This window comes from Centropristis striata, chromosome 13, assembly GCF_030273125.1.
Source record: "Centropristis striata isolate RG_2023a ecotype Rhode Island chromosome 13, C.striata_1.0, whole genome shotgun sequence".
Lineage (NCBI taxonomy): Eukaryota > Metazoa > Chordata > Actinopteri > Perciformes > Serranidae > Centropristis > Centropristis striata.
In genome coordinates, this window is record NC_081529.1 from 14,720,147 (window position 1) to 14,745,058 (window position 24,912).

The 24,912-nt window shown below is 38.6% G+C and overlaps 1 non-coding gene across 1 annotated transcript; it reads left to right on the forward strand.

Annotated features, from left to right (window-relative positions):
- The first annotated feature begins 11,423 nt into the window (after window positions 1-11,423).
- Window positions 11,424-11,611, forward strand: LOC131984209 (U2 spliceosomal RNA). Its single transcript, XR_009395552.1, has one exon. It is a non-coding gene; the product is annotated as a U2 spliceosomal RNA (small nuclear RNA).
- Window positions 11,612-24,912: the final 13,301 nt, after the last annotated feature.

The window sequence follows — 24,912 nt, forward strand, 5'->3', positions numbered from 1 at the left end:
GCCACTGTTTCCTGGAGCTCCAAATCACTAAATTTGTCCATAAACAAACACAAACAAACAATCTTTGCTATTCACAGTCAGAAACACTGGTGAAATAGAGGAGATATTTTCAAATCGGTATTAGAAGCTTGCTTTGACATCAAACACCACAGACATAATGTATTACTGTTACCGATGGCTACCCACTACGCTCCTGACTCCAGGGAAGTAAAGAGGAGTTTGGTTAAAACATTAGTATATCCAGCATAAATATAACTTTAGTTTATCCACCAAAAGTGAGCCGCAGTGAATGAGATGCAACACCTATGTCAAGGCAGATGCCGCCGTTCCTACTTCCCTCTGCTGCTACACAAAGGACTGTTAATAAGAAGTTCATTAATACCGAATGTGTCCCAACTGCACTAATTCAACATTACACGTCCCTCGGTCCCCAACTTCAACCTGCCAAGTGTGAAGTAGATCTGCTGTGATCAGCTATTAGCTTACTTGCTGAGCTTTGCTAGAATAGATAATTCTGGCAAGCTGGCAGGGACACAAAACTACAAGGTTTTACTCCACAAAACTATGTTTACACTAAAAGGTCAAACTTTCCACCACAAATGTCCTCATGCATATCAGAAACCTACTTCACTTGGTTTCTATGTTGTTTCTTGAAAAAGCCAGTAAATACAAAGGACCAGTGGTGGAAAGTAACTAAGAACATTTATTTAAGTACTGTCCTTAATTACAATTTTGAGATACTTGTACTTTACTTGAGTATTCCCATTTTGTGTAACTTTATACTACTCCACTACATTTTGAGGCAAATATTGTACTTTTTACTACTACTACTTTTCTACATTTAGCTGACAGCTTTAGTTACTTTTCAGGTCGAGATTTAACATATATTATATGATCAATTTATATGATTTGACTATTTTTTAATGAAATCTTATAACAGTTTATTAAGTGATTAAATCAGCCCTATCTTTACTGAATTAAAACACTGCTTACATAAAAGCATCAATCAACTCTGGCCTGCAGCTGTTCTGTGTGGAGTTTGCATGTTAGCCCGTGTCAGTGTGGGTTCTCACCGGGTACTCCAGCTTCCTCCCACAGTCCAAAAACATGCACTTAAGTTTAATTGGTGACTCTAAATTGTCCGTAGGTGTGAATGAGAGTGTTATTGTCTGCCTCTATATGTCAACCCTGCGATAGTCTGGTGACCTGTCCAGGGTGTACCCCGCCTCTCACCCAATGTCAGCTGGGATCGGATCCAGCCCCCGCGACCCGAGTGCAGATAAGCGGATTAGGATAATGAATGAATGAAAACAATCTGAGTGGGTCCATTCTGCGGTACTTTAAGTACATTTTGATGCTGATACTTTTGTACTTTTACTTCAGTAAGTTTTGAATGCAGGACTTTTACTTGTTGTGGAGTCATTTCACAGTGTGGTAACAGTACTTTAACTTAAGTAAAGCAGTTTTGAGATACTTGTACTTTACTTGAGTATTCCCATTTTATGTAACTTTATACTTCTACTCCACTACATTTTAAGGGTAAATATTGTACTTTTTATTCCACTACATTTAGCTGACAGCTTTAGTTACATTTCAAGTGAAGATTCAACATAAAACATGATAAATTTAAAGTGATTACACAAGTTTATAAATTAAACCACATAACAGCATATTAAGTAGTTGAAATTGGCCTTACATTGACAACAGTAAAATGCTGCTTGCATAAATGCATCAATAATAATAATAATAATCCAATAATATATTTGGAATATATAAAACAATCTGAGTGGGGCCATTCTGCAAAACAAATAATTTTACTTTTGATACTTTAAGTATATTTTGATGCTGATACTTTTGTACTTTTACTTCAGTTTTGAATTCAGGACTTTTACTTGTAGTGGAATAATTTCACAGTGTGGTATTAGTATTTTTACTTAAGTAAGAGATCTGAATACTTCTACCACCACTGGCAGTATTAAAGTTCTGTCCCCTCCCAATGGTCCTTCAGTTGAACATTCATTGCAAGTTGCAGTTCCCTTGTCCTCTCCTGAAACTTAAAAACATCCATAACTGCTGACACTTCGACTCTGCTCCAACTTGGCCTCTTGTGTTCACCAGCCCCACCCAGATATTATGACAGGGCCGTCCTGTGGTGACTGACACTTGTGTATTTTTGCAGTGTCACAGTAGGTCAGAACCATGGCTGTTTGATTGTAAGGCGCTGCTATTGTTTGGCATAATCATCAGCTGAAATTTCATTATTAAAACAATAATGACAATGTCATTTTCGTCTCGATCTAGTGGATAATATATTCCAGTTGTAGTAGTAGTGGTAGTTTCCTTTAAGAGAAGAGGCAGAAGAATTTTAGTCAAGATGAATAAATCACTGTATAATAATAATCATCATCATCATCATCATCATCATCATCATCATCGTCATCTTAATCACTTTTCAAAACATACGTTACAAAGTGCTTTACAAAGACAAGTTAAACAGACATAAAACAGCAGATAAAAATTAAATGACATTATTCTGTGCAATTAACAGACAGTTCAAGGGAGGTTAAAATTCAGGTAAAATCATGAAAGGCTCTCTGATAAAAGTATGTTTTTAAGAATAGACTTAAAAGAGATCACTGACTCTGCAGACCAGAGTTGTTCTGTTGTTCCAGAGCCTCGGGGCCCTGACTGGGAACTCAAAGTACGGCCTGGTGTGTAGGATGTTAAGTGGTCAGAGATGTAGCAGGGAGAAAGGCCATGAAGGGCCTTAAAAAGAATCAGTTAAATATTAAAATAAATTCTAAAACATACTGGGAGCCAGTGTAAGGACGCTATAATGAGTTTGTCCACATCATAAGCTGTGGTGAGACTGCACTGATGCATTTCAATGTTCCATTGAAGCAAATGATGTCAATGCAGGCAATTTGTGAGGGATGTTCCTCTTTCAACCAATGAGCAAACCCTCAGCAAAGCCAGCCTCTTTCTCCCATGGCAACAAACCTCCAAGTCCCCTCACACTCTTAGCTCTAACATATCCCTGCTGCCACCTGTTGTTGGTAAAACTGTACTGCACCCAGTCACCACTGGATCATGTTTCATGCTTTGACACAGAATGCATTCAATGACCACATATTTAATAGCTCATTAACTGCTTTGTCCCTGTCTTCTGACTGAAGAGCCTTGCAGCACTTGATATGACCTTAAAAGGTGCGTGGATTCAACGATTAACAATCAACACTGGTTTTCAGCTAAATTATTCATAGCTCAATGTGGTACATCATTAGGTAAACTGTATCCATTTCTCCAACTAGGTCAAGGCTCAAAGGCAAACTTGTATCACATTTTCCCTAATCTCTCCCCTTTTTTTCAGAAATTCTTTGTCTCTGTGGTTTTAATTTCAGTTTTCTACACCAAATAATAAATCAGAGATCAAACAGCAGATATTGTGGCTAAACTCCAATATTTACATAGATAAAAAAACCTGTATATTGGCAATCATTTTTCCACAGATAGTAAAATAATATTTGTAAATGACTTATTGGATGTTAAAGGAGAATTCCTTAACTATGAATCCTTTACTTTAACATATGAAGACTTTTGTCCAAAACTACGGTATCTGCAGTTGTTTTCAGCAATCTCTCCAGGTTGGAAAACAACATTATTTGGTTCAAATACAAACCTAGGTGTCTGCCGCCCGGCTAATAAAAACTATAAATGGTTGGGACATAGAAAAATGAATATGGACATGTACAATTTCTTTTTATCCTCTAAAAATACACCAATTTCCCCATATTATTTTCAAGATTACTGGAATAATATATTTGATACGCCGCTTCCTTGGTTAAATATCTTTAAGAATTTGTACAAATCATCCTATTCAACCTATTTATGGGCTTTTCAAATTAAAATTTTCTACAAGATTCTACCAACAACAAAAAAAGTTTAAAATTCAGAGAATAATTGAGGACAATATGTGTAGATTTTGCGGAGAAGAAGAGGAAGACATCTGTTTTGGTACTGTCCAGATGTGGCTCTATTTTGGCGCAAGGTGACAGTTTGGCTGGCTGAGCAAGGACTTGTCTTAACATTATCACCAATCAATATAATTTGGGGTTTGCAAGAAGAACAAAATATGTTGCTAAACACCATTGTGCTTCTGGGGAAAATGTTTATTTTCAGAAAAGAAAAATGCATTAAATTGAAACCATTCATTATGTTCCTAAAACATCATTATTTATTGACCAAGTTCATGATAAAAAAATAAATAAAAGAAAGCCACAATCAGATGGTTGGCAAACATTAGCAATAATAAAAGATTTGGATAAGGATCAATATTTTTTTCTTTATTTTAATTTGAATGTTTTAGACATACGTTTCTATTGCTACCATATTTTTATATATATTTTAGTTTAAATATGGAAATGGCTGAATTATACATTCAAGATATGTATGCCTTTTTATGGTTGTCTTTTTCTTCATAGGGGCGATTTAGGGATGCAGGTTTCTTATGCGGGTCCATCAGGGCCCGCTTCGTGGAGAGTGGTCTGGGTAATGGGGCTGAATACGCAACAGCCTGGACCCCTCTCCATCGGGGTGGGTGTAGATGGACGTGTGTGAGTTGTTGCGGGCCTGGTTCCTCAACTTGCTCTTCCCACATCTATTTTTTTTTAAATGATTATCCTTAATACCCTTGTTTACTTGTATGTCTTGTATGTAAATGTGTTTCAAAAGTAGATTTTTTTTTAAAAACAGCACAAAATTACTGCCCATGGTTGATGCAAAATAGAAATACATGTAGGATTAGTAATAAAAACAAACATAAAGGTTCTCTAAATCTTGTATAACTGTGTATTTAAATTTGTAATTTTTTTTGTATAACTGAGTAATTACATTTGCGAAAATATACGTATTGTTTTTTTTGTATAACTGTATATTTACATATTTTAAAAATTCAATAAAGTATTATAAATAAGTAAAATAAAATAATAACGCTACCAGTTGTTACAGTTATCTTGCTGGGATACACATTTTATGTGATATTTTTATTATATATCGATACTATGGAAGGCTGCAGTAGCCCGGAATCAGATACACCAGATTCATTCACATGAGCTCAGCAGATTCCACTGGTTTCCATGCTAAGGCTGCAGTAGTTACAGCTGTCTTTAAATCAGGTGAAAGAACTATCCTGTCAAACTATAGACCCATTACTATCCTTCAAATGCTGAATAAAAACACAATAAAGTTGGTCTGTGATCAATGCAATATGGTTTCTAGTTGACAGAAACAGCAAGTTGATTTTGTAATTCAAAATGTTTTTAATTATCTTAATAAAGATGGTTGGTCAAGGCTTGGTTTTTAATTAAAATTAGGAGGGCATTTGGCACAGTAATTCATGATGTTTTACTTTCAAAACATTTAATTAATTTGTCAGTGCCCTGATCTGGTTTAAATCCTGTTACAGTCCAGCTGCACTCCAGGACATTGTGTTTATCTGTCACTGTCTTCCCAATGTTCCGTGTCACCTTCTCATCTCTTCCTCTCCTCGTCTACTTGTCTCCTCACTCTTCGAGCCTGTGGTTTCTAAATCACATTTCTAAAGCACATCACAATTCCTAAAATGCATCCTGAGGGGAGAGGAACAAGGAGTTTCTTTTATGGAAGTGTTTTCGGCAGCTGTATCATATAAAAGAGACATGACACACAGCTGGAACTTACAAGACCATGGTGAGAGCATTTTACAAATATTAAGTGTTCCTTTTGTATAAACTGTAGCTATTTAAGATGATCAAATGTCTGTGTGTGTGTGTGTGTGTGTGTGTGTGTGTGTGTGTGTGTGTGTGTGTCAGAAAAATAGAAATTTACAATGTCTTTGCTGTCTTGTCACATATATAATTTGTCATGAACACTGTTTGTCGTGTACAAAAATTGCTACATAAAATAAACAGAAAGAAAATGGCCTAAAATAGTCACTGAGGAAGAGAGATTTCATCGTAATCTTATGACAGGAATAATAAAATCGAGCAGTCTGTTAAACGAAACAATGGACAGATGATACAGCTGTGCCCCATGGTATTTTTAATTGACTAACTTTAAAATGATCGCTCTGAGGCAGGAATGTCTCATTTGGTTAAATGCTTGTTGCCTCGACTCTCCTGGCACCTATCTGCCCTCACATGGCCTGGACTAAGACACAAGAAGAGGAGGTGAGGAAAGGATTTGGGTATGTACAAACCGAGGCTTGGGATTCACTATAGGACCTTTCATAGTACTGTTTCATGCTGAGATTTTGATGGCTCTGTAACGTCTCGCCTGCACTATGAACACTCCCAGTAGTCACAGAGACGGAAAATTGGTGGGCTGTTGGAAGCGGGACCACTATGAAAAGGACATCCAACACACCACGTCTAACACACACCACAGTCAACGAATCACTGTTAAGCTGCACAACAACTGCAGCCACCGAAGCTAGCTGTGCACAGCATCTGCCGCTTATTGTAAACAAACCGGCATGGCTAATTGTGCACAGAGTGTTGGCTTGGAGTGTTGGGGGTCGTAACTGAACACATACTGCTGCAGCACATACATACTGTACTGCTACAGAGCTAACTGTGCAGCCTACTAGCACTGTGCTACTACGCAGCACTGCTGCTGCTCTGTCGCACGTCACTATCATCTCCTCCCACCTCGTTCTGCGACACCTGATTGCACTATGGGCAAGAATATCATGCCTTCGCAGGATCACTATGAACGCCCTAAGGAGAAAAGCCGGCACAGATATTTTCGGCAATATAATGGGACTTTTGTGGGACTGCACTATGAAAGGGCCTTATAATAGCTGCAAATAGTCAAATAGTCAAAAGTTACCTCCTATGTTTTCCTAACCTCTTTTCTTTCACAGTTCTGCTTCACCCAGCTCAGTCATCCTAACACAAACTCACGCCTCTTTGCAAGACTTTTCAGCACTAACCCTTGGACTGTTTAACTGTTGCTGACCATGCCTGTTCCTGACTCGCCAGCCTCACCTGAGTCCCAGAAATCAAGAGCCTTCTGTCCCTGACCTCAGGATCTGCCTCAGCATTTTAAGTTTCTGTCTGCCTGTGGCTGCTTGGTGTTTACCCTTGGTGGTGCTTCTGTGTGAGTGTTTCTGCAAGGCAGCCTGTGTTTGCCTGCAACAAATACTCATATTATTTTGGATCCTCTTGACAATGTCACCCCCCTCCCCCAATGCGGTATCAGCCTGTTCTCTCGTCATAAATGTCAATATAGGTTGTGTGTACAGGCAGAGAAAAACGAGTGATATTGACGTATTTTGCTGACCGCTGCAATACGTCCGCCACCATCTTGATGACATAGTGGCGATTGATGGCAAGGTGAATTTAAAATGGCTAGGGTGGTGAATGGATCGACCAAATGGTGGACTTTAACCCAGGAAGTAAACCATTTTTTACTTCAGTTAGGTGAATCACGTTTTTTAACGTAACTTACGTTTTTTACATAGTCATGTGATTCTTCTAACTGCTTTACTTTCGGCATTTACGTACATTTAATTACTGTTTGAACTGTCTTTTATACCACCTTACCAGGAAGTTTTTTGCCTTAAACTAGGTCAGTGGTTTTACAACATAAATCCACAGAAACTGCAGCCTTTTTTACAACCGTGAACATATGTGTGTTTTATTTTTAGAATTTGCCGCTGTACCGTGAGCTGTGATACGTACATATGTGCCTTCAAGTACATTTTAATAATATTGACATTCTTTCACTTTAATAAGGTTTGACTGGGTTGACTTTTAGACTCTTTGTGGTGGAATAGCCTATTTTCACAGTGTGGCATAAGTTTTACTTTTACACCAGTAAAGGATCTGAACTTCTTCCACTACTGGGAACAGGTAGAGGCCTATTAAAGTGGAAGACACTAGCAATGGGAACATTTTAAGCTAATTTGCATTAAAGCTGTGCAGAACCTATGGTCCCCTGCTGCTGTCATGTTCCTGATGTTACAGAAACCACTGAGGGGTGAATTCACAAAGAAAGGAATGTAGACGTTGATAACACCATGAATGAACATCATATGCGACCGCTATCTGCCCCGTTTTAAAGACTAATTCACAAAAGCTATTTTGTGGCGTAACATACGGGTGCACAAAAACGTCCATGACATTTTTACAGCTGAGTGCAATTTGCCCCTTTTTGGGCACCATTAAAACTATCCATGTGGCAAAGTATAAATGATCTAGGCTAAGGTGTCAGTTGTGAGGGATGAAGCCCTGAATATTCTGTCCAACGCACACTAGAGGTCTGCGTGTCCGTTGGAACAAAAAACGCTTGTCTATATACCTTATTTTTCATTCCTTTCTTTCTAATTTTTTTATCATGTATTTTCTTAAATGACACAACATTGTCACTAGGTTCACAGGGACCACTAGCACTAAAAAAAAAAAAACCTAGTTTCAGGTTTGTACAATTGACCTGAATTCCCTTTTATTTAGTATTTTACTAGCAACTTTCCTGTGATAATCTGCCAATGTCCACTTTATTATCGGTTTGTCTCTCAATCAAAAGTAGGCTTTGAGAGTGCATTGGGTGGTTAAATAAATATATTAATTCATGAATTCACACTTGTTATTTTCTGCCAAAATGAATCACGTGCCTTATTTACTGCAACAGTATTACTTTTAGCTGTAATAATAATTCATATTCTTCATAGAAGTGGGCAGAAAGCAATAATTTTTTCCAGTAGTGGAGTCAAATTGTAATTGTAATTGTAATTTATTTATTTCAAACAGGGACAGCGCACAATAAAACATTAATCTTGTACAACAAGAGAATATGCATTGTGCCAGGTTCTAGCAGATTGCTATTTATGAGAAGGCATGGTAACTTCTACATGAAATAATGTCAGTTGGCAAAGTATTCCATTGAGTCATGGCAATGCAAGAAAATGATGACTTCCCAAATACAGTTTTGCGTTGGGGTACACTACACTCACCCCTTGTAACAGATCTTGTTGTTCTTGTTGACTTCTCAGAACAGAGTGTAATATATTTTTTCAAGGGGGGAGCTGCAGCATTGTGAATAATTTTAAAAAGTAAGCAGACATAAGAGTGCTTTATCAGATTTTCAAAGTTTAAAATTTCATATTTATTGAGTATATGACAGTGGTGGTAGCGCCGTGGCTTTTTATCATGGATTTTGAGGGCATTTTTGTATAGTGATTCAAGTGGTTTTAGTATTGTTTTGTTTGACTGAGACCAACTTGTAATACAATATAAAAAATGTGGGATAATCATAGCATTCAGATACATACTGGAAGCCTCTATTGTGAGTGAATTTCTTATGTATCTGAAGTTAGCTAGGTTAAATTTGATTGTGTTTCTCAGTTTTTTAACATGGTTTTTAAAGCTAAGAGTTGGGTCAAGGGTAACACCCAAGTACTTAAATGTATCCACATTGTTAATTGTTTGCCCATTTACTGAGACGTCGGGGCATTCTTTCAGTGTTAGCCTGTTGGTGAAAAACATGGTTACAGTTTTTTCTAAGTTTAGGGTAAGGCAAGAGTTGTGTAACCAGAAAGCAACCTTTTGCATTGCCTTTGTTAATGTTTTGGCAACCTCTGTAGCGCTCTTACCATGAGTGTATATGACAGTGTCGTCTGCATACATTATTATGCTGACATCATCACACATGGAGGGCAGGTCATTTATATAGATGCTAAAAAGTAATGGCCCCAAGATTGATCCTTGCGGTACACCCAGTGTGCAGGCTTTAAGTGGAGAGAGTGTATCGTTTACACGCACACACTGGCAACGGTCACTCAGGTATGATTTGATCCAATTTTGAGTGTGTGATGAAAGATTATAATTACCAAGTTTGTGAAACAGTTTGTTATGATTGACAGTATCAAAGGCCTTGCGCAGGTCTAGAAAGACAGCACCAACTACTCCTCCTTGGTCTAAGTTGGTTTTAATGTCCTCAAGGAAGTAGCAGCAGGCGCTCCCAATACCCCTTTTATTTGAACGCGCAGTAGAGCCTGAAGAGGAAAGCCTGGGTTAACTAAGAAAGTTGATAACCACCTTCGTGATACCACTTATCCGTGACTGCGGTTGTTGGGCTTAGTGAAGCAAGATCACGAAAAGCTATCCTGGGTATGATGAACTCGCTTCGTAGTACAGGACATATGTTTAGGTAATAATTAATTCTATCAAGGGTTAGTTCAGTTGTCACTTAATTATTCTGTGCAGAGGAAATGTTAGCATCAGTCTCAGGTTGTCCAGACCAGTCAGACTGGGATCTCGCTGTAGCACACAAGGTCACAGGTCTGACTGCAGCAACCGAGCATACTTGAAAACTCTCCAACATACATGGTCACAGTGTGGAACAGCTTTGCTTTAAATCAACAGAAATGCTGTGGTATCTTGGTGCTAATTGCTGCGGTAGTGAAGCTCAAATGAAGCAGAGGAAGAGAATTTTTATAGGAGCTGCAGCTGGTGATAGAGAAGGCTGCAAACCACAGAGCCACATGACAGACCTGTAATCTAAACACACACACACACACACACACACACACACACATCCTTGTACTTCTATCTTTGAGAGGGCCCTCATTGGAATAGTGAATTCGCTAGCCCCTTACCCTAACCCTTAACCTAACCTTGACCATCACAACTAAATGCCCAACCCTAACATAAACCTAATTGTAACCTTAACCCTAATATAAAGTCTGAACTCTCAAACAAGCCTTTAAAGGAGTTAGGACTGGCCGAAATGTCCTTAGTTCACAAAAATGTCCTCACTCTGTTGGTTAAAAATGTGTTCTGGTCCTCATTGTGTAGGAAGTACAAGAATACACACACACACACACACACACACACACACACACACACACACACACACACCTGATACCACACAGTGAATGCATACCACTTGTGGTAATACAGTTGCAGCAATAAACAGCTTAATGCAATGTTTAGAAGGATTAATAAAGAACAGGACTTGTTCTATCTACAGTACAGTGTAATCCATGGTAATAAGTCTGTTTTTGGTTCTTTTTTATTTCATGTCAATCTTGACTTGATGACACAAGGGATAATGTAGAATTATCCCTTGTTTTGTGATTAGAATATTTATCCATTTAACTGTCCTGTTATGTTCATTTCTCAGGAAAAGCAATAATGTCCGTGGGTCAATTTGACCTGGCGCATGTTTAATTATCCAAAAGTGTCAGCAACCAAAAAATCCCAATAAACTCTAGCTGTGTCCCAATGTCAAGGATCCTTCCTTGGTAGGATCCTTCCTTCAGAGTCGGGTCCTCCGAAGGCAAGGCAAGAGTCCTTCCTTTGACTGGTGTAACGCACAAATGGGACAGCCTTCAGAGTGTGCAGCTGTGCGTCATTGCGTAATTGGACGTCCTGCTTAAATTCAGCGCCGCTCTCAGCCTTTTGGCTAAGATCAAGTGTAATATCTGTTCTTATCAGTTTAATAAAAAATAAATAAATAAATTCAGCGCCGCAATTTCAAAATCAGTTATACGACATGAATGTGTCTCTGGCATCAGTCCTCTGACACATATTTGTGAAAATAGAAGAAGATGCTTTAAGGTTGAATCTCCACGATGTAGTAAGTAAAAACCATAAAGTGGATTAAACCTGAATATTTAACTGATCCTGGCTGAATTCGGCCGCTACTTAGTGTCATGAATGCAGCGGAGCATAATTCATCATGGAAATATGTTGTGTGATTTTTTTATTTTTTATTTTACAGTACAGTACAATAACAGTTATTTATAAATAACAATAACGGATAATAGCGGACTTTCGGTCCCTGTAAACACAATAAAGAAATGTATAACTTTCTGAATTACATAGTTGCACATAGTATATCATCATCGGACACATATAAATTAATAAACAATAACTTTAGCGACTGAGACGGCATTAATTAACTTAACCGGCAATGTATCAATATGACGTTTATTATCTTTAGCTTAATATTCTGGCATTTGTTTATGTTTAAGTTTTTGCTTGACTTTGAACACACGTTTTGTAAGTTATGTGACAACATTCAGTGTAAACTGTAAATACTTATTTAAATGCATATTGCGCCGCCAGCGTCGCTGTTTCTACGCTCGCCATTTTTAAATCTCCCGGTAGGCCGGTGTGCGCAATGCTTTATGGGTAGTCGGAGCGCACGGAGGATACACACATGCATCCTTGCAATTTGGGCAGAAGAAGGACTCTGTCCTCCGGAGCATCCTCGACATTGGGACAGTCCTTCGGCAGATGTCGATGACGTGGCATCCTTCAAATCCAGCCGTTTGAGCATCCTTCCTTGACATTGGGACACAGCCATTGTTTATATTTCATGATTAGATCCATTACTGAAATGGTGAAACTAACCATTTTCATTTTAAATGTTGCGTACACTTATTAAGCCAAGCAGAAGTTTCATCACGAAAAAATACTTTAAACTGTTTTTTTTAGATTTTTAAACTTTGTAATTGGTCAATTTGACCCACAGCATAACAGGAGGGTTAACATATTACTGAGGATTGTGATTTTTAGTTGAACATAGCAGGTCAACAATAGATGCCACAGAAAAGCGGCGCACAACATCTGAAGGCTGGGAACATGCAGATTAACCTCAAGATGAAGTGAACACCAAAAGTAAAATTCCTCTTGTTTTTTGAGGCAGGTGACTGGAATTTATAATCTCTGAGATGGACTGTTTAATCCCTGGACAAATAAAACCTAAATCAGTGATAACATATGCTTATTTGTAATTACAGTACAGTCAAAGTCATCATGTTTGATCAGCTCTTGTACCCCTAACCTTTAAAACTAGTTAGTTATTCAAATTAACTGTGTTTTTGTATGTACTGTGCTGTATGAGACTGGAATCTCATGTTAGTCTCAGACCCCAACTGCAATTAAACTAATGTCTGCCCCGAGACACCCACACCCCCGGCCCCCCACCTCCCCCCCACTGCAGTTTCCTCATAAACTGAGCCGAGAGAACTCAATACCAAACCAGCCAGCCCATATCATTCACATGGTGCTTATTGGAACTGCATGTGTGTGCCTCTGTGTGCCTCTGTGTGTGTGTGTGTGTGTGTGTGTGTGTGTGTGTGTTCTGCCCCTTCCTCACTGTGGTAGGGTAGTAAAAGTAGGTGTGCACCACACAAAGCAGTAAAGAGATTGCTTGTAAAACTTCCTCACAGCCACACACACACACACACACACACACACACACACACACACACACACACGTGTACACACATACAGGGGCAGTGTAATATAAGCACCACATGAACACACACATTCATGTACACACATACACAGACATTAACAGACAAGGCCCTGGCAATTTTGAAGTACTGATATGGAGACATGAGGGAACATAATGACAAGACGTCAATCCATTTAAAAAAAAAGTGGTACTACTCACCATAAATATACAAATTGAATTAGTTAAAGTTGGAAAGGTATGGAAAGTTTTCATGGAATGATAACATAAATTAAGTTTTATATAATAAATATAAAAAGTTAAATCAACTTTGGTTACTTCAAAATCTATTTTGAGACTACTTGTCCATTTTAGCTCAATCAACAAGATGAAAGTTGAGTTAACTTACATTTTCAAGGCAGCAAGTGAACTTGTGTTTGCAAGTTAAAACACTGTCAAATGCAGCCTGTTCTCCCTTCAAAAAAGTTATGATGGACGGGTGCCATCTTGCTGACGTAGTATTGATTGACGGCCAAGCGAAGTTTAAAATGTTGGATTTCCACATTGGGTTAGAGGCTGGGGTGGTGGATGGGTCGAACAAACGGCAGACTGTCACCTAGGAGAGCAGGGCTTGAGTCCCATGTGAACACAAAAGTAAAGTTACGCGAATCGCGTTTTTGAACGTAACTTTTGGGTTTGTGTCCCGTGTGAAAACAAAAGTTTTGTGTATCATGTTTTTTTTATGAAACTTTTGTGGCTCACTGTCGAGGTGGGGATTATATTGAGTGTGTCAGTCCTCTGCTGCGTATGGAAGATAAGTAGAACATACTCAGTCTTTTCTTTTACCTCTTGGCTTATTTATTGTCACATGTTCAGAAAGACAAGAACCGCCGTGCTCTCTTCATCACGGCTGCGGTACACACACAGAAACAACAGCATCGGCGGCAAACTGGATAACATCACATCCTCTGTCTGTACCGTAAACATTCTATTACTATTACTTACACCGTATTACTGAGAGTAAGAGCGCCTTAAATCATAACACTTAACACTCACATTTTGTGAATAACGTTTGCGGTAGTCATGTGACCCTTGTAACTACTTCACTTCCTGACACACAACATCTTTTGTCGTTTAGGTTGGAGAACTTGTTGGTCAAATGTTTTATAGTGCAGCTATAGCACGTGTGAAACTAATAACGTTAATGTTGCCTCTGTTCCATCTATGCTCCACTAAGCCATGGAGTGAACCAGCATTCACAGCATCAATGAGTTTCATTGGAACTGTCTCATTTTCTACAAACAAAAGCGTCTTCCATCAGATTAATTGAAAATCTCTGTTCTTACACTACAGAGCCAGGGTGAGTGCGGCTGAGATTGCTGAATCTCAGACTACTTCACAGCTAAATTTAATTATGCTTCATCTGACTATAACTTTGTTATGGATATCTGAAAATTCTATATGAAAATTTCTAATTCTCAATTTTCCCATGAATCCATTTAGTATATTCAAAGGAATATCCAGTCCTTGTTTCTTGGCTCATAATTAGACTATTTGGGTGTGTCTTATTAGCACAGTTTATTAGGCAGTGATACTCTGAGTCTTAGCCTCTGGTGGCATCAGAGTCAGACAGCCACCTAACAAAGAGTTTATTAGAACACATCCCACACACACTAACACAGTGTGGAGAGAAGACACACATGTATACAGAAAAAGGCTCAATGAACTTCACATGTAAGCTCATATAATGAAAATGATGGGATAATGTAATATGATACAAATAGCACTGCTAACAGTTACCTTACTTGTCATAGGTTAACTCATAGGTTAAATAATAATTTTAATGTCTGCTAACATTTTGCTAAATATGGAAGACCCCAGGAAGAGACTCCAGAATAGAAAGAAATAGTCCTTAAAAACAAACCAGCTAAAGAAATTAGTAATATATGAACATAATGTCTAGGTCGCAAGGCTGGCTAGGACAGACTGTAATAGTTGGATCAGTTGCATGTTTGTCCATTTTTTTGTATGGAGCAGGCTCAGCCCAAGAAGAATGAAATGTGAATTATTACCAGGCGGCAACCTCTGGGTCTGAGCAAGGAGGCAAATCAGGAAGTGCCTTAAGCTGCAATCTACCAAAAATTCCAGCAGGGGGCGCTAAGTTTGGCTGCAAAAAAAATCCGTCCATTTATTTCAACGCAAATTGAGAAAACTTCTCACTTGATTTATTACCTCAGAATTTTTTTTCTAGGACAACACTATAGTCTCAATCGCTAGTAAAAAATCTTCTTCAAGACAATTTGATGTTAATAGTTCAAATAATGGCCCCATTTAGAAGAAAATAGAAGATCAAGAATTGAATGATTTGGGGCATGGCTAGCTTTGATTGACAGGTCACTAACAAGGCGAGATGTCATCAGGAGAGAAGCAGAACAATGCATATCCATGGCAACGTGTCAATCAAGTTATATATAATGTTATATAGATGTAAGAAAGGACGTTTACCGGTTTGGTCTCATAGATTTGACCCTTTCACACTGTATTTTCACTTAATGACAGTTTATTCGAACGTTTTGTTCAGTAAAAATGTTAAAAAAAAGTATTTGGTTGGACTAACAGACATTCCAAGGAGTCGCTGATCATTTTTCTGAGGTCAGTAACATACATTTAATTTTGTTTTTCTGCTAGCCAAAATGAACATCCCAGTTAATGCTCCAGTTAATGCTAACATGAATTAGCAGCGACTTCTCTCAGTCAGGTTGAGGTGTAGAGAGGCTGTAGTCAGTGATCAGATCCTTCTCGCTCCTCCACAGTCCAATTATGGTCTGCTCCGCGTATTGGAAACAAGATGGCGACACAAGATGGCGACGAGTGTGACGCTGAACTCGATGCTTCCAACGGGCCACAATCCAATGGGTGACGTCACAGTGACTACGTCGATTATTTCTATACATTATACATTATTTCTATGATTATTACAGAGATTGGGGCTCATTCTGACTGGGATCCTGCAGAGCCCTGCTGCATTGAGACCAGTCTTTTTTCTCCAGTTCTGTTTATTCTTGGGCTTCCAATCAACGAACCTGAAACCTTTACAGTAATATTAGGAAACAAGTTGGGAATAGTCAGCACTGGTGTCTATAAATTGAATTTCAGGATATCAAATGGTCATCTGAAGTGGTTCAGTAATATTAGTTACTAAAGTATACTTTAGTAGCATACCACCTGATATGGTTAATCTAGGTATACAAATAATTGAGGAAAAGTCCGCCATCAGGGAGGCAAAAACGTTACCAAGAGCAACCACATATTGATGAAGTGGATCAGCTGATTGATTGGCAGTCACATCACCATCTGACTGCTGCACACATTGAGTTCATAAAGTTCTGTTCACTGAAGCAACATTCCATATAATTTTTTTAGCCCATCTACTACAGTTGTGCAGGTGCATTTGTTATGATTATATTACTTATGATCAAAAACGACCTCGCAACCAACTTAAGTTCCAGTTACCAAACTATCATTCCATTATTACACTAATTACTACAGCAGTGCACTGTCCCGTGTGAAAACAAAAGTATTGTGAATCATGTTTTTTTACATAACTTTTGCGGCTCACATTTTGTGAATAATTACTTCTCTTCCGCCATATTTGTACATTTATTTGTGCTTTTACCTAACCAAGATGTTTTTTGCCCTAAACCTAGGTCAGTGGTTTTGTAGCCTAAACTCACAGAAACGACAGCTTTTTTACAACCGCGAAACAGTACATGTATGTATAATGACGTGTGTGCTAGTTTTAGAACGCTCCCCTGTACCATGAGCCGCTTTTGACAAACGCTCATATGTGTCGTAATGGGTGGTAGGACAAATGGTCTGTCCTGTCCTTTAGGTTGGAGATCTTGTTGGTGACAGACTTTGCCGTTCATAGGACTGGCTCCGACATTCCAGACAAAAATAGCTGCTCCCACTTTTAAACTCTATTGAGATGAGCGATCAAGGGACTGTGATCTGTGGGTGGAGCACGACTGCTGAACACAGTATTGAGACTGGCATGTCCTCCTGTGATCTGTGCCTTCCACATTCTCAGGACACGCAGATGAACTACAAACTGTAAAGGTTGCTGTGATAGACTGATGACCTGTCCAGAGTACAACCTGCTTCTTTATCAGTGTATGCTGGATACACTCCAGAACCACGTCACCATAGGAGAAGCAGTGCAGTAGATCACTCTCAAACACACACACACACACCATGCTATCAGTCTTGTAAAAAACATTATTAATTGCAGTGTGGATGCAGCTATCCATCTCCCTGGGCTCAGACCAGACCGGCATGGTGAAGATGTTGAGGTATGTGTTTCTGTGTGTGTTAACCAGGCTCATCTGTCTCCAGTCTATTGATCCCACTGAGGTTGGTCATTATTACTCGCCTACTGTGGAGTGGAATGCTGAGGAGGTGTGTGTGTGTGTGTGTGTGTGTGTGTGTGTGTGTGTGTGTGTACATGTCTGCTTCCCCTCTGTCTGCCAATAAATCCAGAGGCCACATTGGCACTCAGCACTAATGAAGATGGCAGTCTCTCTCTTGGTGTGTGTGTGTGTGTCTGTGTGTCTGTGTGTCTGTGTGTGGGTGTTGCATAGATATGTCTGGATGAAAAAGGAAGACTTTTCTTGATTGCCGTTTGATTTATTTTTTGCACAAACAGCACACCCCTACATTAGTGTATGTAAGATGTGCACTGAAATGTGATTGGTAATATATGTGTGGGTGGGTACAAAATAGCTATTATTTTATTTTTAAAAAGCAGCAGTTTATCAGCTGGGGACTGAACCCAGACCAGCCGGCAACCTCCGGGTCTGAGCAGTGAGGCAAACCCGGAAGAACTGCTTTCTACCAAAAAATTTCAACAGTGGGAGCTGACGAAGGTTGTAGAAGCATTTTTTTTAGGACATTATGGTCTCAATCGCTACTAAAAAAAATCTTCTTCAAGACAATGTGATGTTAATATTGTAAATAATTCCCATTTAGAAGACAATAGAAGATAAAGAATTGCATGACTTGGGGCTTGGCTAGCTTTCATTGACAGGTCAGGTACTTGGCAAGGACAGAAGAAAAGTAAGACGTATCAGCACTGTTTGCTTAAAACAGCCGTGAACTTGTTTGTCGTTGTCCGTGTTTTTGTCCGGTTTGGTCTCATAACTTTGACCCTTTCACACTGTATTTTCACTGAATGACAGTTTATTTGAACATTTTGTTAATTTAAACATGTTAGGTTATATGTTATTGTTGAAGCAGGAAAACAGGGCCAGTAAACTGTGACAGATGTTTACATTTTGGGTAAGAATTAAATGTTCACCTTTGTAGTTTCTTCTGAATATGTGTGACTGATCGATGTTGGCTTTCAGCCAGTCTGGTGGTCTGTTTTCCTAGCTAATAAAATCTTATTTAATAATATAAGCATTTAATTATTAGAATTAACTTAATACAGGATATATATATATATATATATATATATATATATATATATATATATATATATTACTACAAATAAATAATACAACAAAGTATTATGTTTACACTATTATTTGAAGTACAATAATAGTGTGTGTGTGTGTGTGTGTGTGTGTGTGTGTGTGTGTGTGTTCATAGTAGTGGAAATAAAATAAAAAGATCTGTATTCATCTTTTCTCTTTAATGAACAGTTCTTCAATAAAATTAAATAATTATATTATTTTTTTTGCCTTTGATTTAGTTAAGTAATTATGATGTCATACTTAAGTATGAACTGTCAAATGACAGGTGTCTTATTCTATTCACTGTAAAACCCTTCAAGGCAAATTTGTGATTTGTGATTCTGGGCTATATAAATAAAAATGAATTCAATTGAATACTCTAAAAAATCCTCTCCATCCATCTTTTTGCCCTCAAAACAAATATAATGTTTGTACTGTGGAGCTGGATCCTTTACTTTTTCTACATATAAAATGCTTACGGTCCATCCAGAATATTTCGATGTAACTGCTGTAATGAAAAAGGCCTGCATTCAGTCACCCTCTGCACAGGTCGAGTCACTGTGGCAAGAATCATCTCCGGCTCAGGAGGACATCTGGTGGACAGCTGGAGGAGAGTTTGATGGTGACAGCAGACGGCAGCATGGGGCCAAAGTCAGGACCATCACAGAAATCCTTTTTTTTTTTCAGCAAACAGGGCATCTTTGGAGCACCTGCATTCACCATCTTCTATCAGCAGAAGCACAAAGATGAATAAACACTCAGTGGAGAAGCAATTGCTTTTTTGAATGAAACATATAAAAGCCTAACTTTGCAGCGTTATTTCGACAACTTCCTGACATGATATCCTGATGCCTATAGATTCCTTAGATCTTCTTGTTTCATATGATACCAGTGTCTCCAGTATATTCCTAAAAGTGAGCTCGCCTCTGAAAACAGTGAAAATACTGCCGGCCTGTCGGCCATCAGAACGCTGGGTTGCTGGTTTCTGCTTTTGTCAGGTTTTTCTTTTTCATGTCTTGTGCCAATTTCCAAGAGGGATATACTTGAATCTGAATATATTATTATTATAAAATGTATATATCTGAAGTTGCTCTCATTGACATGTCTGTGCATAAGCCATTATGTTTCTTGAAATAATAAAAAGTATGAGGATGTGGAAATGTACTTTATAATTATTTATTTTCCAATATTAAATCAATTTGATGCTTTGAAGCCACAGAAATGTCATTCCCAATGGATATTAGAAAAGAAAATCAATATTTGCCCAATTTAATATGACTTCTGGTATAAACCATGCCCATTTCCAGTCCCCTTTATTGATGGGAGAGAACGTTACTCATCCTGGGGGAAATGTTTAGAGCAGGCCTGACGGGTGGCTGTATGAAGTGAGTCAGGCCTGCTCCTGCTTTGTCGGAACAAAAAACCTGCTGCCACACCCCTGGCCCTTTAATGGATCAGTTTGACACTCAAAGATGCTCTGCATACATTGTAAAATACATGACAAACTGAATTCAGGGACAGAAATGAGCAACAGTGATTGTAACTGTTGCCAATTTATTGCAACAGAATATAAAATGAATTCAAGTTGCATTTGTATCTTTAATTGTTATTTTATTTGGTATATGTTATAATGCTTTTATTTTGAAGGTGAACGTTGGGTTACAAGGTTACCCCGGTTCTCTGAGTATAGAGAATATCTTTCTACTACATATAGAATATATGTTATGGGATTGCTGACAGTCAGTGACACCGCCACGACACAACCTGAACAAAACAAGCCCTGCAAGACGCAATGGCTGAATGTGAGGAAGAGGCCACTCAGATGGCCAGCACCCTGCTAGACCATTGACAAAGACTTGGGGCTGGTCCAACCAGCACAGGGGCGCGGTGAATCACCTATTTTGAAGTGACCCCCAGCACCCGCTCATCGAACGAGGTGCTGGCAGCCACATTCAAACAATAGAACCCTGTTAACGTGGTTGGAGTCAACCATGTAGCGGCCGCACACACCTCAGAGAGGGTGGTGCCCCACCATAAGGCCCAGGAGGTCGAAACTCCTCGTGTGGAGTGGGTTTTCACCCCCACTGGCACCAGTTCGCCTGTTTTTCTGTATGCTTGTTGAATTGCCTCCACGACCAAATGAGACAACCTAGCCTGAGACAGTGAGATGTCTGTTGACATATGCTGCTGCTGTGTCGGTCCTTACGAGAACATGTCGGCCTGGAAATCTACTCTACAGGAAGCTGTGAGGAAGTGCCACAGGGCCAGGTGGATTCCCCTTAAGTTCCAGGACATTTATATGGACTGCAAGCTCTCATTGCTCTCGTATTCAAGCTGTGTGTGTGGTTTTTTTTGCTTAGTGTAATGTCAAAGCAGACCAGGGGGGAGGACGCCTGCCGTGCCTGCGACTCGTTGCTTCTCCGGACCAGCTGTGCCACACGTGGTACCCCCTCCCAATGGAAAAACTTTGACCGCACAAAGTGGAAGAAAGGAATATTATGAGAGAGGACGCTGGCTGCAACCGCGACTATGTCGCATCCTAAGACCAGCTATACCGCACCCGGTACCCTCAGCTCACTTTCTTTTCCCTTTTTAAAAGAAAAGAGAGAGAGCAAGACAACGACTTTGCAATCCTGAGAGGAGCCCAACGATAGACGAGCTCTCCACCCAAAGGTACCGGATCACACACAAAGCCACCGTTCAAACTCTCCCCCTTCTTCCTTTGTCTTTTCTTTTTTCCTTTTCTCACATCGTCTGATCTGCCATAGTGAAAATCAGAGGATCAACGTTACCCTGCGCAGCTGGGTGTATATATAGATGGAGCAGGGGGAGCCACGATAGGCGTGGTGTGTCTTAAATGATGATTCACGTCAGCTTCCAGGATGTCAGCAATCCCATAACATATATTCTTTATGTAGTGGAGAGATATTCTCATAAGAAAGAGAACTAACTCACCCAAGTCTCATTTGGCTGTCTCATGTGAGGGTCAAAGCAGAATTCCCAGGAAGCATGAACAATGGTGCAGGTTGAATTGTTTGTCAAGAGAGACAGGAAGTTAATATGAAGAAGAAGAGACAGGAAGATAGATGTAGCATGCAGCCAACAAGGTATTTTGTTTAATTTATCTGTATTTTACTTTGAAGAATGTGATCTTAAGTGAACTTGATTCAACCTTTATTTCATTATAATTTATGTGCAGTTTTCACAGTGGATTTGAGGTGGATTTGAAGTGGATGGAAGAATGAAGCTTAAAATAAATCAGTACCAGAAACCAACTTGTGTTTGCCTGGTGCTTGGATGGAGTTACAGTGATTAAGTTTACATAATAACAAACTGGTGGCCCCTGGAAGGAGGGATCTCCTCTTTTGGTCAGGGGTAACTATGTTTTATTAAAGGTTTATCTTGACCAGGGAAGTGTTAGGGATAAATAAAAATGAGCAATTATCTGCATTATGACTATTAGCATGCTGCTTAAAAATGTATATTACGCAGAGCATAAATCATAGATTGAATATAGCAGGCGCAGCACACAGAAAACAGAGCATACACAGATAACACTGGGCAAGCAGATGTAACACAGAGATACATTCATAGGGACACATCCAAGGTCATGGGCCCAGGAGGAGGCAAGCACTGAGGAACACTAGGTACAGATAGAGAGGGCCAGATAAGGAGAAATGTGCTTGGATGTATTCCTTCAACAGGCGCTGAAAAGGCGGAAGCACCAAGAGGCTAGGGACGTAGCCTGCTTGCCATCAACGGCAGGCCGAGTCTAAACCAGGGTACTGTCCTGACAGTTTTGACCAATCAGATAGTCGTATATTCACATTATAAAACTTTGTGCAAGGGTAAGATAGACACCCTTTCCCTGACGGTGGTTGCAGCTAACTGTCTAACAGACTGCGATTTCTGATCAGATTAAGGTCCATGTATACATGATTCACCCGTTTCATTACTGGCTTAATAAATAGTCAAAGGGATATTACTCTCCTCTCATCTGTTCTGCAAAAAACAAACTCTAACAAAAGCGTGGAGAGGGTGGTAGGTGTGGTTCTTAATGCTCTGTAACTTGATCAGCATCCTCCTGCACAGTAACTAAACCAAAACTCAATTAAATACAAACAAATTATAAAATAAGCATTCAGTCCCCAAAAGTGAACTGTCTCATGTACACTACTGTATAACCTGGTGTGCTCTGCTGCTATGTAGTGCAAATAAATGAGCTGTGTGTCTCGCCCTCTGTCTGTGCGTCTCTCTCCGAGTCTCTATAGAGGAATCTATAATTCTTTTACAGGATATAATGAATATTTATGAGCAGGGCTTTCGCCTGAGATCAGCCAATCAGCTGACAGCGTCGTAAGCATAAATCAATTGACAGCTTGCCTCCTCTGTTCAGTGGTGGCAGTAAATGGCACTGAATTATTTACATTTACATTTTTAACATTTAGCTGACGTTTTCATCTGAAGGCAACTAAAATGAGCGCGCTGGTCTGATAAGCTGCTGTAACTAGTTGGACAACATTAGACTACAGTATATAAGGTGCAGAGGTCAGAGGTCACAGGGAGGCAGAGTATGGATGACTGTCTGCCAAAAACGAAATAGATTCATTTTAGGATGCATGGGTATATTAGTCAAATAAGATAATATGTGCAGTAAAAGACAATGTGGCTACTACTAGAGTTGTAACTAAAAAGAATGGTAAATGATAAGGAAAAAAGGATAAACTTTTAAGATAAAGAAATTATAGATATTCCTTCATGTTTCAAAAGATCGAAAAAAAATAAAATAAAAATTTAAGTACATAATGTCACAAATGCAAATGTACAATGTGCAGCAAAGCGCAATGGATTCAGTCAAGACAGTCAAGTTGAAATGTAATATTTTGTTTATGTCCTGAATAGTATTAATAATAATATAAATAATAAAAATAAAATAAACTGAATAGTATTAATAATAATATAAATAATAAAAATAAAATTAACAATTCAAGATTTCCTTTATTGTTGTTATTCTTGTTATTTATTGTTGTAGTCTAAAAGATAATAAATAGTCTAAAGGTAAAAGATAAAGTGGCGATGGATGCAAAATACGTGTTGTTGTCCATTTAGAATTCATATTGCTGTGGGAAAGAAAATGTTCTGTTTGTCCGTGATTTGTGTGACCCGTAGCGTTTTCCTGAAGGCAGGATAATAATAGCAATAATAATAATAATAATCATAATAATAATAGTATTTTCAGGTATTTTTTTTGTTCAGGATAACACAGCCAATCTTGCAGACAGTCTGCAGACAAAAAGGATAATAGATTTTTTTCACGAGTTTGAATTATGCCCTGATGTCATTTATTTTCTAATGAAATGGAAATTGCCTTTTAATAGTCATTTAACAGACAATTTCATAATGGTTGACTATGACATATTTCACAATAAACTCCTGCTATTATGTAAATTTGATTGTCATTTTTTAAGGTAATTTACGATGATGTCATACATCATCTGCTGACAATTGCATTCACATGAAATTTTATCTTAATTTAGTGGATTTTTAAAAAATATTGGCAGCTGTAGACCTCCATAGCAGATAAAGAAAAATTGAACTTTTCTCTGTGAGACAGGAAGTTCAAGGGTGTCAAAATGTTAAAGAAAAAGTTTGAAATAAACTTTTCTGTCTCAGTTGTTGAAACATACACAGCCAATATAAATATATAAAATGTGATGTAATTTATGCATAAACATTCCTCTGTTAATACAGAACCCTAAATATCAGTAAAAGTAAGCAAAAGGTGCTGGGTGACTTTAAAATGACCTCAGTGGTGGAAAGTAACTACATTCATTCAAGTACCATACTTAAGTAGCCTACAGTTTTGAGATACATGTATTCTCTCTGATATACTACCATATACTGCTACGACATTTATTTGACAACTTTAGTTAGTTTGATCATATAATACAGCTGTCACCTATATAACAAAACCTGAACTTCTTGAAATTTGGTAATGACATTAGATACATTTATGATTACCTTTTTGGGTGAGAGTCCACTCTTCATATTGCCCTCCAACCTCCTCTCTGTAAAAAACAAATGCAGACAACAACAGTGATACTCTTAAGATATTAAAAGTGAAGAGAATATTTATCTTTTACCTGAGAGGATTCAAGCTTAGTTTTGGCCTATT